Source organism: Schistocerca serialis, chromosome 2 (assembly GCF_023864345.2).
Source record: "Schistocerca serialis cubense isolate TAMUIC-IGC-003099 chromosome 2, iqSchSeri2.2, whole genome shotgun sequence".
Classification (NCBI taxonomy): domain Eukaryota; kingdom Metazoa; phylum Arthropoda; class Insecta; order Orthoptera; family Acrididae; genus Schistocerca; species Schistocerca serialis.
Window position 1 is genome coordinate 666,825,801 of NC_064639.1, and position 15,850 is coordinate 666,841,650.

The following is a 15,850-nucleotide window of genomic DNA, read 5'->3' on the forward strand; positions in this document are numbered from 1 at the left end:
GTTTCGAAATTTACAATAATTACATGTTACCGGCACTGAAATTTAGCAGCGGTAGATCGTCTTACAATAGTAATAATAATTGTTGTTACTGTATTTTTAATATCTTTGGATGTTCACCACTTTTTGCCATCTTAATTGCTCATCCAACTATAACGCTTGAAACTTGTAAAAAGTGTGTTTAATGCTACAGTCCCATAATTATCTTATTATATTCCTTCTTGCTTTTGTTTCTGTATTGATGAGGTTCATCTATTTGTTTTCTTTTCACGTGTCACTATGTTTTATGTGATTACAAATGAACGCTACAGTTCAATATGGGCTACACGACAGGGTTATCAAACGAAGAAGCTAGTCAGTATTGTACGCAACCTAATTCATCCTTCAAGGATTTTATTTTCGTTATAATTCTACACAAGTGTTATAGGCATGAGATTGTCAGGAGTCAAGAAAGTTTTTTAATTTGATTTTACATGCGCCGAGAAATGAGAAGCCATACCAGCAGATTTACGTATAAGAAGCTGATAATTTCGTAGAGAGCAAAACTGATATTAACACATTCACTCCATCACGAACTGTTCAGCGGCCTGCGGAGTTGTGAATTTAGGTGTGTATACAATGTTCTCTAAGCCAACTTTCTTTTAGTTTTGTTGTCACAGAAGTCTTGTGTTCTATATCAGATTTACTGGGTTTTTTAACAAAAAAAAAAAAAAAAAAAGAGAGGCTAGACCGCGTGCGAAATATATAGACTCGGTAGTTGACGAACTGTATGAAAAACATTTATGAAACTTGACAATTACAGGGGACACAGTTCACACACTAGAAGGGCTCCGTGGATAATTTTCCTGTCGTTGCTGTTGCTCTTGTTGTTGAAATCTTAAATTCAAACACTGGTTAAATGCAGCTCTCCACTTTAGGTTATCATGTACAAGCCTCCCCTTCTCTTCATAAGTACTGCAACCTAGATGTTCTGAATCTCCACGCTGTTGACAAGCCTTCATACATCCCTGCAGTATTTACATTCCACACTTCACGTCATTGCCTAAATCATGTTTCCTTGATGCACTAAGATGTCTCCTGTCAACCGAGTCATTCTTTTAGTCAAGACGTGCCATAAATTTCTTTTCTCCTCAGTTCGATTTTGAACATCTTCATTAATTATCCGATCTACCCATTTAACCTTCAGGATTGTTCTGTAGCACTACACTTCAAAGGCTTCTTTTCTTATCTGAATTCTTTATCGTCCACGTTTCATTTCCTTACATTCCAGATACCTTCAGAGGTAATTATCTAACCTCTAAATTTAGATTCCACGCTTAAGAACTTCATCTTTTTCAGAAACATTATTCGTCCAACTAACTGTCACCATTTTGTGTCCTCGCTATGTCTGCCATCGTCAGTTATTTTGCTGCCCAAATAGCTAACCCTATCCACTATTTCTAGCGTTTCTTAATCTAATACCTTTACAATTATGCGGCTTCATTCGATTACGTTCCATTACCCTCGTTTTAATTTTTTATATTGATCTGATAACCAAAACACTCTCCATTCCCTTCATCTGGTGTTCCATTTCCTTTTCCGCCGTTGGAACGATTACTGTATCATCGGTAAATCTTAGTTTTGGTTTCTTCTCCCTGAACCTTAATTCTCCTTAAATATATAAAAAAAATTATTTTCATGCCATATTTCTAACTTTCACTTAACAGATGGGAGATGATCGACCCAGTTGTAAGTAACACGTTGCGTTACCTATAGGAAAATAGAAATGAACTTCTCCTGCTACTGTCCACCCCATGGATGTCAACATCATAAATAGAACGATCCCATCTGGTGTCCCTCCACTGTCTGGGAATCTTCTGTCATCACCTACTCCATCGATGTCAACATCATCACTAGAAACAGGTTCGGTCAACGGCGGTTGGTTTCCGTCCACTTCGATGGGGATACCAACATTGGCCCCCCCACTGATGTCGCAACGTAACTGGCTGTTTTACAGGTCCTTCTAGGGAGGGCGGGATGAGGGTGGGTTGCAGGGATGGGAATGGGGGTCGGGTGACGACAGGTGTTGAGTCCCGTAGGGTCCAAAGATATCGGTCTGTCATCTCGCCGACACAGGCAAAGGCATGTGTCACGATAAGATTACTGAACTTGCCTCTATAACTTTATGCTGGTGTGAAAGCCTTACTACAGCTGGGCTGCGTTTCATACACTGTAGTCCAGTTATTGAACGCTACATACTACAGCCTTGCGATATAGACTTGTGTTTTGGTCGTCTCCACAGGCTTGTTATTACCATTGTAGATGAACAGATATTCTTACGGTTTCGCTTGGGATTTTAATACTGCTAGACTGCGCTACTATTTGGTGTGTAGTTTATCTGTGAATTACAAACTCAGTGTATTTCAGACTGACAAAAAAAAGTTTCTTTTACGCACATCCATTAGTATGATGTCTCACTATTCTGTGATACAACAATTAGCAGTGCGTATAGAGATGATAAAGAATACGGGTGAGAAAATAAGTTAATATCGAACAAACGCAATCTTCAGAGAATAAAGAAATGAAAAAAAGAAGGAAAACATTCCGATTAATACCACGCTGGGAAAATGTCAACCAAAATTCATTCAAAAGATATTTAACAAAACGTAGAGATTACGCCTGGTTTTCATCCTCATATTCCCACAAAAGTTAAAGTAACATCCTTATGCAACAGCAGTATATACTTCGATGGAAAAGGCAAGTCTATATACATTTAGTTAACAAATTCTTTCCTACTGCAATCACGTCGTCGACTTCCGTATCATTTTACATCATTGCCGTTTAGCATCCCTCACTTCTACGAAAGCATAATGCTTCTCTTGTCAGGCAGCGCAATGAACAAAACTCATTTTCAGAACAAGCGTATTCACTTTTGGTTCTTACAGACAATATGCTGAAATAACACATTCCCCATTTGCACATATCTGTGTTTGAAGAAATTGCGAGAAGTAATTAATTCCGACGCTGTTACAATTATTTACGATACAGAATTAAATTATCTGTAGGAATGCAAGAAATTTCTGCCAAATGTGTTCTAGAATACAAGTATCAGATGAAAAGTGTCACATTCCTCACAATCATAGGTATGCTGATAATAAAAGAAAAATCAGAAATTTGTATCAATATTCCAAGTTTGAATATTTGTGGTGTAGTGAATAACTTGTTTATGGAATATGTGAGTCAAAGTACATCGTTAAACACTCTAATTTTTACTTTTTTATGTAATATGATGAGGTTAGAGCCCTCAAACCTTCTGTCCCATCGACCAGGCTATTACACTTTAAAAAATTTTTTACTCATTGCAAAGTGATTAAATAATGTTAGTGATTCTAATATCGTCAATAATGTTTGCAGTAGCAAAAATAAGGAGAGTCTTATTCGGACCACCTATAGGTTCAACGGAATGGGAGCACCATCATTAATGCTGTTTGGAATACCAGTGTTGACCAGAAAACGATGGTAACGTTGATACAATAATAGGGATATGTGTACCAAGTTTGAAATCGACCCAGTGGTTTGTGAGAAAATGTGGAACATACACACATATATGCATCCATTTTTATAATGTGTATGGATACAAAACTGCTCACATATAGCGGATCATGCCAAATAGTTATCGAAAATCGGATAGCGTCATTCATATAAACTGTTTAAAAAACAAAACGGATCGAAACAGAACGGAACAAGATGGAAAGGATCAGGACGAAACGGAGTGGGATGGAACGGATCGGAATGGAGAAGATTAACCACAGTATCGAGTGCAGCCTACCCTGGGAAGTATTCCGCCCGAGTCGTCGACCTGATGTGGTTTATCCAGCCTCAGTTGCTACTGTATACTGCCTGCACTAGCCACTGGACAATGGACTGCACCTAGTCCTGATGTTGCCTTGGGCTGACTCGTGTCTTCCAGCTGGGGGCGTACTGCTGGTTAACTCTAGCCAGTTCCAGGAGGCCACGTGGGGCTCGTTGGTTTACCGACTGTACCTGAGGGTGCGTTTTACCTGACCTAATGCTGCCGACTAGCCGATTATTGGTGTTCGATGCTTTGGCACTTTCGCTGTTGGCGAGCCAGTGGTGCTGCTTCGGCCACAAGGCTGCTGGTGCAAGCAAGTCCGATCGCTGGTGTTCATGTACAGCCTCCACGCCATCGGCGGTGTGCCGACGAGGGGCTTGGCTGCTTAAGGGCATCACCCATCATCGACACATCTTCAGCTGTAATAGGACTTCTGTTAAATAAACCTGTTATTATTTTCAATAACTGAATGATTCCTTGACGGCTGAGGAACTGGTTCTCCATGCCCACTGTCCTATCTACCATCTTGACACCTCAATGTGATCCGTTTAATAAGTCTGTAATAGTCTGACCATCTTGGCCCCTCCACAAGTAGAAAATAAGGAGTGCTCTAACCTCACGAAACTAAAGGACATTGTTACATGCTATAGACTTTTTTTTAGGTTTATGAAAGTATAAGAAAACTGAGACATTGCCAGAAACAAAACAGGAATGAATATATAGACTGAAAGAGAAACCGTAAATCAAATCGGTTTCCAGCAAGTGAAAGTACGCAAGGCTCAGTACAGAGAATTGCGTTCAGACCTAACTCACGTTTCTACAAAAACAATTTCTGTAACAGTCAACTAATAGAGAAACGAATTGCTACTTACTCTTCAGGTCATAGAAGACAAATTCTAGTAACATTTATGCTCCCTCCTGTACGTTACAAAAATGCCATTAATCACAAATACTTTGTGGCTAAGGAATGCGTATGCTGCTAGCAACCTTAGTCAATATTAATATAAAAGACCGAGCTACTAGTCTGCAGCGAATTATTGTACATTTATTAAAAGTGAAATCAAATGTTCTTCACACTGTTGCCTTATGTACTAACTTCAATGTTAGTGGAAAAAATCCGAAGTTTCCTGCGTTACTGTGGACCCCGAAATGTATACTTCTGCCTAAACCAACCACCTAGACACAGTAATTAAAAGTATCTGGACACCCCTGTCTAATGTGGAATTGGCCACAAGGTGTCACGAGAAGCAGATCCGCCAGTATAAAGGAAGGCATGAGGTATGTAACGTGCCTACAATCAATATGTGGCGTTCCCACAATAAATAAAGCCTATGTTCGTCCGTGAAAATGGACTCGATAAGCAACCTGGGCTACCAGTAATCGGAATCTAACCTGCATAACGCTGTGTGAGTTTTGTTTAAGTGTCAGTTTCACTATCATTTAAGCCCTCAACAGATCGTTACATGAAAAACTTAAATCTAACACTTGCTGAAATTGTCTGACTGCGTATTAGAATATGCAAAACTATAGGAATAAATGAACCTGTAACAATGAATACCTAAGCTATCTGACTGCGTTTTTGAATAGGAATTTACAAGTGACACAGAACCTGACTTGTGCAAAGGAATTTACTGGATTAGGGTACATGACATGTTGTGGCGTGCCATTGTCTCTGTTTTGGCCCTAAATTTCGCTCTCACCTCTTTTCCCATGTGGTTTACAGCAATTCGCAGCAGCATGCAGCAGCAGCCGCTAAAGCCTATTCTTACTACGAGTGAATTTAATAAAAAAGAGTTATCTTGGGTCCTGTTAACTATTAAACAATTTGTACGAAGCAATTTCATAAATTCAGTCTATTTAAAGCTTCAGAAATCATCATGGCCAATAATAGTTTGACAGGTATTAATAATGGCGAAGTGTCTGACAATGATGTAAGTGCCAGATTAACAAATTATTTCAATTTCAAAGTTAAATTAACATTTAATAACCACAGAATATTTATTTGGAGGGTAAGGAGGCTTCTGTAACTGACAAGCAAAATATGGGATTATCGCAAACTCGGACTAACAATCACGAGCCTAACCCTGCAATTGTGCTTTACGCCCCTCGGATTCCATCTTCAAGTTCGTTAAGCCATCTAAATCTCTCCTGGCCATATAAATGAAATCACGTCTTGAGGGTGGAAAATCTGCTATCACCGACGCGAGGGCAGCGTGACACGTCTTCTGTCTCCGAGCTCTCGAACGACGCTACTTAGAATCGTGCTTCCATGTTTCGCCCTCATATTGCTACTAGTCTCACAATAATGCTTAGAATCGCGTTCCAATGTTTCGCCCTCAGCCTGTTACTATCGATATCTGAGTGCTTATTTGTTCCCAATCTTAAACAATGCAAAGGATAGCGTTAAGTTGGCTGTATTGTTGTCAATGTTACGGCGAGTTCTGACACACTCCTCACAAGTAATATGCTCTCAGTAGAGAAGTAGTAACAACACGATGGGGCGGTCAGGAGAGTCAATGGTTTCGAACATGGACTAGTCGTTGGATGTCGCCTGAGTAACAAATCCATCAGGGATATTTCACCTCTCCAAAGACTCCCCAAGTCGACTGTTGGTGATGTAGTTGTGAAGTGGAAACGTGAAGAAACAACCACAGCTAAAACAAACCCAGGCAGAGCTCAGGTACTGACAGACGGGGAACGTCTTGTACTGCGAAGGATGGTAGTAAGAAATCGCATAAAATCGGTGGAATGAATGACTCGAGACTGCCGAAGTGGTATCAGCAGGCCAGCTAGCACAATGTCTCTGCGTAAGGAGTTAAAAAGAATGTACAATGGCCGAAGAGCTCCTCACAAGATACAAAGTCCGTAGCCAGTGCTAACGGATGCTTGACCTAGGTTAACGAACGATGCAATGGACACTGGACGATTCGAAGTGAGTGATTTCTAGTGATGAATCACGCTGTGGAAATCAGATGGAGGGGTTTAGGTTTGGTGGATTCCTGGAAAACATTAGCTGCTTACGTGTGTAGTGCCAACAGTGAAGTGTGGAGGAAGTTATTTTACGATATGGTGATGTTTCTCGCTGGTGTCGTTTGGTCCTTCTACTGAAATTACGAAAACGCTTAATACGGGAAGATATGAACACGCTTTACAGCATTTCATACTGTGAACAGTAGAGGAACAGTTCGGAGCAGATTTTTATATCAGTATGACAACGCAATCTGCCATAAAACCCCAACTGTGAGGCAATGGTTTTTGGCCATTCCTACATCCATGGTCTAGGGATTGTACACCATCACTGTGGTGTGGTGGGTAACATCCGCAGTAGTGAGTGAGGAGGTGAAATTGCGAAAACGATAGTTCTGCCGGCACGGTAGCTCAACGTGCTGGGTCGGAGGACTGGCTGCCCTTTGTAATAAGCAAAAACTGAGTCAAGTACTCAATGGCGAACTGGAAGACGTGTCATGTGACTTTCGCCCAGACCTAATGATGGGAACAATGACGAACAAAATGAAGGAGGAAAAAAGGGATAAAATCTTTGACTAGTAATCAAAATCTACAGGGTCCGCGTTCGAACCTTGTCTCTGCTTAAATTTTGAATAAAAATCATCACCAGTGGTGGCCGAAGACTTCCTGCGTAAGAAGTCACCCCTCATTCAGCCAACGGCGTTGTCGAAGAAGGCGGAGGAGCGGTCAGAGGTTCAGGGCACTCTCTTGCCCTTAAGATGGAAAACTGTTCCTAAATAAATGGCAGCATAATTAGCAATGGTTAACAGCATGGGGATACAGAAGGCAATGGAAACCACTGCATTACAGACAAATAATATGCATCCACAGTACAAGTGGCCTGTAATAGAAAATCGCGTCATGATGATCTCTCAATTGGCAAAAATTCGCACTAGTCCCCCATTCGCTCTTCCGGAAGGCGACTGCCAACGCGGAGATGACTATGATAAAAAGATTGAATAACCAATGAAAGCGTAACGTTTTATAAATCGGGTCGTGGAATGTCAGAAGTTTGACCGTGGTAGGGAAGCCAGAAAATCTGAAAAATGGAATACTTACGCACAGTCTAGATATAGATGTGTGAAATCGAAAGAAGACAAGGATTTCTGTCCATAAGAGTATAGGGCAATGTCAACAGCATCAGAAAATGATATAAACTCAGTATTATTCATTATGAATCGGAATTAGGGCAGAGAGTGAGTTTCTGTGGCCATATATGTGATAGGATTGTTCTCATCAGAGTCAAGTCGAACCAACGCCGACAATAGTTCAGGTATACATACCCATGTCGCAAGCAGAAAATAAAGAGATAGGGAAAGCATATGGGAATATTGAAAGGGTAATTGATTAGGTGGAGGGAGATGAAAATTTAATAGTCACTGGACATTATAACGCGGTTGTAGGGGAAGGAGTAGAAGAAAGGTTTACGGAAGAAAACGGGCATGGTCTAGGAATGACATAGGGGGAAGACTAATTGAGGTCTGCAATACATTTCAGATGATAATACTGAATGTTCAACAGTCACAACAGTAGGATGTATACTCGGAGAAGGCTGCAGATACGGGAAGATCCAGGTAGATTACATCATGACATGCTGACATCCCGAAATCAGATACTGAATTGTAAGGCGTACCCAGGAGCAGATATAGACTCAGATTACAATCTAATGATGATAAAAAGTAGAATGAAGTTTAACAGACTAGTCAGGAACAATTAATAACAAAAAAGAAGTGGGATACGGATATGCTAAGAAATGAATACATAATCTTTAAGTTCTCTGAGGCTACACATACTGTGGTATTGAGTAGCTCTGTAAGCAGTTCAGTTGAAGTGGGATGGAAATCTCTAAAAAGGGCAAACACAGAATTTGGGAAGATTTACATACATACAAGGAATGCAACTAAGAAGAAGCCTTGAGTAACAAAAGAAAATAACATCGACGGAAGAGGAAAGTACGTAAATGTTCAGGGATATTCAGGAATACAGGTATACAAGTCGCTTGGGAATGATATAAATAGGAGTTGTAAGGAAGCGTAGTCCAAAAGGCTGCATGAAAAAGGTGAAGAAATCGAGAGAGAAATGACCTTCGAAAGGAATGACTCAGCCTACAGAAAAGACAAAACAACTTGTAGTAAAATGAAAATCAAGGGCTGCAACATTATGACTGCAATGCAAATTCGACTGTTAAATGCAGAGGAGGGAGCTGTTAAGGGGAAAGAGTACATTGAAGGCCTCTGTGAGAAGGAGGACTTGTCTGACGTGATAAAAGAAGAAACATCATTAAAATCGATTTCCGCCCTTTTATCAAAAACGTGTCGTCTTGATAATATTTTGAGGTCTGGCCTGCCTAGTGATCTCCGATGTAGAAATTACATTAATTTTACCAAATGTGACAGGTAAAAGGTAACGGATTCAGTATTAGATTCAGAATATAAAGGAACTTTCGACGACGTAAGTTGAAAAAAAGCAGAGGGATGGATAACGTTCGATTGGAATTTCTAAACTAGTTGGAAGAAGTGGCAACAAAAGGACTAATCACGTTGGTGTGTTGAATATATGAGACTAGCGATATACCAGCGGACTTTCGGAAAAACATCATCGACAAAATTACGAAGACAGCAAAAGCCGAAGCCGGCCGGTGTGGCCGTGCGGTTAAAGGCGCTTCAGTCTGGAACCGCGTGACCGCTACGGTCGCAGGTTCGAATCCTGCCTCGGGCATGGATGTGTGTGATGTCCTTAGGTTAGTTAGGTTTAATTAGTTCTAAGTTCTAGGCGACTGATGACCTCAGAAGTTAAGTCGCATAGTGCTCAGAGCCATTTGAACAGCAAAAGCCGACAAGTGCGAGAATTATCGCACAAATTCGGGATCTGCAAGCTGACGATCAGTTTGGCCTTATGAAAGATAAAGGCACCAGAGAGGCAGTTCTGACGCTGCTGTTGATAATGGAAGCAAGACTGAAGAAAAATCAAGGCACATACGTAGGACTTGTCGACCTGGAAAAAGAGTTCAACAACGTTACATTGTGAAAGGTTTTCGAAGTTCTGAAAAAAAAACAGGGATGAGTTATAGGGGAAGACAGGTAACGAACAATATGTCCAAGAACCGAGAGGGAGCAATAAAACTGGAAGACGAAACGCAGTGCTCGGATTAAGAAGGGTGTAAGACGCGGTTGGTGCCTTTCACCCCTACTGTTCAATCTATACATTGAAGAAGCACTGACGAAAATAAAAGGCTGAAGGGTGGGATAGAATTTAAGGTGATGCGATATCATTGGTGAGATTCGCGGATGACACTGCACCTTCAATGAAAACGAAGGGTGTCTGAATGGAGTGACCAGCATAATGAGTACAGGATATGGACTGAGAGTAAATCGAAGAAACATAAAAGTAATGAGAAGTAACAGAAATAAATGAGAAGAGCGAGAAAAGCAAAATCGGAATTAGGGATCACGAAGAAAAGAAAAAAAAAGCGCTGCTCAAATGAACCAGTCTATCCAGAGTCCCGACCTCAACCCAATGGAACACCTACTGGGTGAGTCAGAACGTCGACTTAGCCCCAGACGCCAGCGTTCCACACTACTACTTTCTCTGATTTGGGCTCTTGAGGAAAAATGGGCGGCCATTTTTCCAGAGACATTCAGACACCTCATTGAAAGTGACCCTAGCAGAGTTCAAGCCATTATAAAGGTGAAGTGGTGGACACACTCCATATTAACGTCCACTAGTAGGTGTTCAGATACTTTTGATCAGGTACTGTATATTACATTCTTAGCTGGCATTCTAAAAGTTCGTTTTGGTATTTACGTAGTAACAAACATTTCGTAAGCCCTTGCGTTTAATTTTATGAAAAAGATTAAATGAAGTGTTAATTTAATTTTTCATATCCGTACCATTGGCACTGCTAAACCTGGCATTGAGCGGCTAAATACAAAAATCTCCAAGCATTATTAATGATAAAATGAATGAATAATTAATTTTGATGTATAGCTGACAATCTGAGTAGGCTACATCGATGGGGCCGTACGTTATGTATTTAGCTTGTTAAATCTGCGAGTTTGACGAATGGTCTTTTTTTTTCTTTTTAATGAAAATTCAATATCACAGCTTTCAGTTCTGAATGCGACGTGTCTGGGCATTAGCAACGATGTAATTAATAATGAACGTGTGCTCAACTGGAAACAGCGTAGTGGTCAGGAAAGCTATAATTAGGCACGGATGTCTTCATCAATCCAGTTACAGCAGGAAATAAGCCGGAATAGCAAGAAGTTATTACACGTAAGCACATAAAATGTGAGGTATAAACAAACAGTGTTAGATGCTGAGAGAACAATTCTTTTAAAAGTCTTTTAATACTCGCATAGTTTAGAGTTCTAGAGTATTTGCTGTGTGTAGCGTCCTACTGAACGGTGAGACCAATTGCGACTCCCTTTTGAGCTATTTAAGAATCATCTTGACTGGCTCATATCACCGTGAGTAACACAGATCGGGATCTTCTAAGAAGCTAATGAGTATCGCTCTACTTGTGACATAAACAAGATTGCATTATTCCGTTATTGGAATAAAAATTATTGTGTCTTGATATGCAGATTCTACTGTTTCCCCCTTGACCGTTTTTTTCTTTTTTATTGTGAATAGGAGCAGCGATTTAGTAGATTCTAAGTCTTACACCGCTGTGTGCTTGAGCAACGTAGCAAAGTGATTAAGATATTGGATGCAGATTATGCAAGAGCTGCTGTTATACACTCCATAAACCACATCAGATGAATTATGCAATGGTTCGTTAAACAAAACCTTTTGCTTTCTTGTTCCAAACAAATTACTGCCCTATTCCTAACGAATTACTAAAAATTTGCCCCAATAGAAAGCTAATGGAAGGAGGCCATAGGTGTGCTGTTAGGAAATGGATGAATTTTGGAGCTCTTCAGATTTGTTTTATTTCTCAAGAGCCCATTAAATTATAGAAGTGCAAGAGCGCTATGGAGACAATGAAGCAATTACAGTCACATACGCTACAAGGGAGATGAAGCGCGTCTCAGAAGGACTCAGGGCTAGAGTTCATATGCTATTTCATTGGATTAAAACCGTTTGCCTATTGATGGCAAAGTGCTCCAGCGACTGAGCTATCCAAGCAAGAGTCACGACCACTCCTCGCAGCTTTACTTCCGCCAGTGCGGCATTCCTGCCTTCCAAAGTTCACAGAAGTTCTTCTACACATCTTGTGGGGGGAGGGGGGGGGGCAACACATCTAAAAGAAAAGATATTACGGAGACATGTTTTAGCCACCGCTCTGTTCACAGTTGGGAGGACAGGTTGTATGTCGTGCTTGGATATCTCAGTCGGTCGAGCACTTTCCGGCAAAAGACAAATGTCCCAAATTCGAGACCGCTCCAGCACATAATTTTAACTGCTAGGAAGTTTTGCTTCAGGGCACACTTCGTTGCAGAGTGAAAATTTCATTCTTAACACGCATGCATGTCACTCCAGCGCGTTATCTAATGTAACCACTCAAAATTCCTTGAGATCTTATTCTCAGTCTTTGCTTATCTGCTATGAACCAGCAAAGAACTTCTTTGCACCATCGACCTGTCTATGTATGTTGTTTCGTCAACCTCTTACCCAATTCTTTGACGAGGCACGTGATGGCACATCGTCTAGCTCAAGGAACTGCACCATAACTTCAATGTCGCACATATTTTTCATTGCATAGTGTTGTTACAAGGCGGAAGAGATGGAAGATATGTTAAGCCACCTGTTTACAAGTTCTTTCAGCTGGACGCGACTTTGGTGATTTGCGGACCTGTCCCCGTAATTCTACCGGCGTGAGGGGACCTACGGTTTAACGTCGAATACGAACCACGTGTTTCGCTGGCATATCATCACAACATCGACAGGTGGAGGCTAGCATAAACGTAAAATGAAAAATCACGATATCTGACTGGGATTCGATCACACAACCTCATGGTTTCTAGCTAACTCTTTACCAGTAAACCACCAAGCCCGACAACGTCTATAAAGCCGCGCGGAGTGGCTGCGCGGTTTGAGGCGCCATAGCACGGAATGCGCGGTCCCTCCCGCCGGAGGTTCGAGTCCTCACTCGAGTAAGTGTGTGTGTGTGTGTGTGTGTGTGTGTGTGTGTGTGTGTGTGTGTGTATTGTTCTTAGCATAAGTTAGTTAAAGTAGCGTGTAAGTCTAGGGACCGATGACCTCAGCAGTTTGGTTCCTTAGGACTTCACACACATTTGAACATTTGAATGGCTATAAAGGTGTACCTACCACAGTCAAAAAATTTTGGCCAGCTTAGAAGACAATGGTTTACTCACTACACGCGGGCAGATGAAACCGGTGGCGTCCTGTAAACAATCGACTGAAAGGACAAAGAGTTCCTCAAGTGTATAGTTATGATTATAACCAGGTTCCAGAAATCAATAGAAAAAGCTTCAAAGCTTGTTGTAAATGAAATAAAATACATATTGCTTTAGTACTTAACAGAAACGACGTACGTCAGCGAAATTTAACGTGTTTCTACCACGAAAATAGGGGATGCAGGCGACTTGTGTCTGTTCTGCTCCGTGGCCACTTTCGAAGATCTCGTTGCATTCACTAACAACACAAAGCGGTTAGCTGTTAACATTGCTTAGCACAGCTGCGGTATGTTAACCGTGAGGTTGAAAAACGTAAAGTTTTATTTACTGCAGTGAATGTATTATGTTATGCAAGCCGGTGTGTAAGTATAGTCACAGCATTGTGTGCGCAAATATTGCACCTGACGCAACCACGCTGAGGTGACGAAATCCATGGAATAGCGACAAGCAAATATGCAGATTGCGGTAGTGCCGCGTACATTAGGTACAAACGGGTAGTTTATTGGCGGAACTGTCATTTGTATTCAGGCGATTTATGCGACAACGTGTCCGACGTTATTACGGCTGGACGACGGGTATTAACAGACTTTGAACCCTGAATGGTAGTTGGTGCTAGAAGCAAGGAACATTTCATTTCGAAAATCGTTATGGGATTCAGTATTATTACACCCAGAGCGTCAAGAGTGTACAGAGAATACCAAATTTGAGACATTATCTCTCACCACTAACAACGCAGTGGCCTATGGCTTTCACCTAACGACCGTGAGCAGCGGCGCTGGCGTAAAAAGGTCAGTGCTAATAGACAAGCAACACAGGGTTAAGTAACCACCCAAATATATGTGGAACGTACGATGAACGTAGCCGTTAGGACAGTGTGGCGAAAGTTGGCGTTAATAAGCTGTGGCAGCAGACAACCGACGCTAGTTCCTTTGTTAACAGTACGACATCGACTGCAGCGCCTCTCGTGGGCTCGTGACCAAACCGGTTGGTCCGTAGACGACTAGAAAACCGTATAAAGGTTAGATGAGTCCCTATTACAGCTGTTAAGAGTTGATGGTGTGGCGCAGACCACATGAAATCATAGATGCAAGTTGTTCACAAGGCATTGTGCAAGCTGGTGGTGGTTCCATAATGGTGTGGGCTGTGTTGACGTGGAACGGACCGGGGCCTCTGATCCATCTGAACCGATCGTTGACTGAAAAGGGTTATATTCGGCTACTTGGAGACCATTTTCAGCTATTCACAGACTTCATGTTCCCAAACAACATAGGAATATTTACGGATGACAATGCGCCTTGTCAACGGTCCACTGTTGTTCGCGAATGGTTTGAAGAACATCCTGAATAACTGGAGCAAATGATTTGGCCACCCACATCGCCCAACATGAATCCCGTCGAACATTTATGGGACATAATCGAGAGGTTAGTTCTCGCACAAAAGCCTGCACTGGCAGCAATTATGGACGGCTACTGAGGCAGCGTGGCTCAGAGTAGCTGCAAGCGACTTCTAAACACTTGTTGACTCCATGCCACGTCGAGATGGTGCAGTATGGCAGGCAAAAGGATGTACGACACAGTATTAGTTGGTATACAACGATTTTGTCACGTCAGTGTACTTCTTAATGAGTGCATTATGAGAGCATTTTAAGTTTTTAAATTCAGGCGAAAAAATTAAAATAAATTTTTCCTTCCGCTTGGAAACCGTTAAGTTACCGACAACTAAGTCTGTCTGCCATGAATCTCGTTATTTTATAAACCGTATGAAGTATAGTATGAAGTCATGTTGGGAAACGCGTTGCTCCATGCTCCATGAAAATTATTCGGAGAATAATGCATCACATATTTGGCGTTTTCTATATTGAATGTCAAAAAACAATTACATTCTTAGCCTCCCACTATTACGCCACAAATCAACATTATGGCTTTTATCGACGGTTAATGATAAATTAATTAAACTGGCTGTAATCCATTCCAGAAGTTTCGGCCTAAGGTTCACTGGAGCTAGGCTGTGTGTCCCGTCATTACATATATTATTACGTACATTATTACGTATATTACATAATTACATTTAACATGTAAATACAAATCACGTACAGTCACATTATCAACAAGTGTCTGCCATGTTTTGCATGGTTGACAAATTAATTTTGCCAGTCTTTCCAAAATCACAGGTATTTTCGATTACAGAGACCAACAACATCATCATCATCCGCTGAACTGCATGTGGCGTCCCTAAAAATCTATGTATAATCATGCTTCTTCCTACCAGTTTAATGGCTGTGAGGTCCCAAACCGAAATGTAAGAGTGTACTTCATACTAGAATTAAGCTGTGTGATGGCTGTCACTATTTTCATTTACATTAGTTTTTCCATGAAGGAGCGTTTCCTTTGAGATTTAAATTAATTGCAATGTATTATAATATGGTAGCATCAGTATTTCAGTATTCATTCAACAACTCGTTCGGCGTCTTAGCAAAATAAAAAAAATATTTTTTATGAAATTTAAAAAAATCTGAACAATGATGTGTAACATGACTCATCTTAAAAGAAATTTGTGCTGATTTCCAGGTTGGTCTTATATTTTGCAATCTGTAATATCTCCGAAGTTACGGAAGATTTCGTATTATGATTGATATTAATATTAATTCACCAGA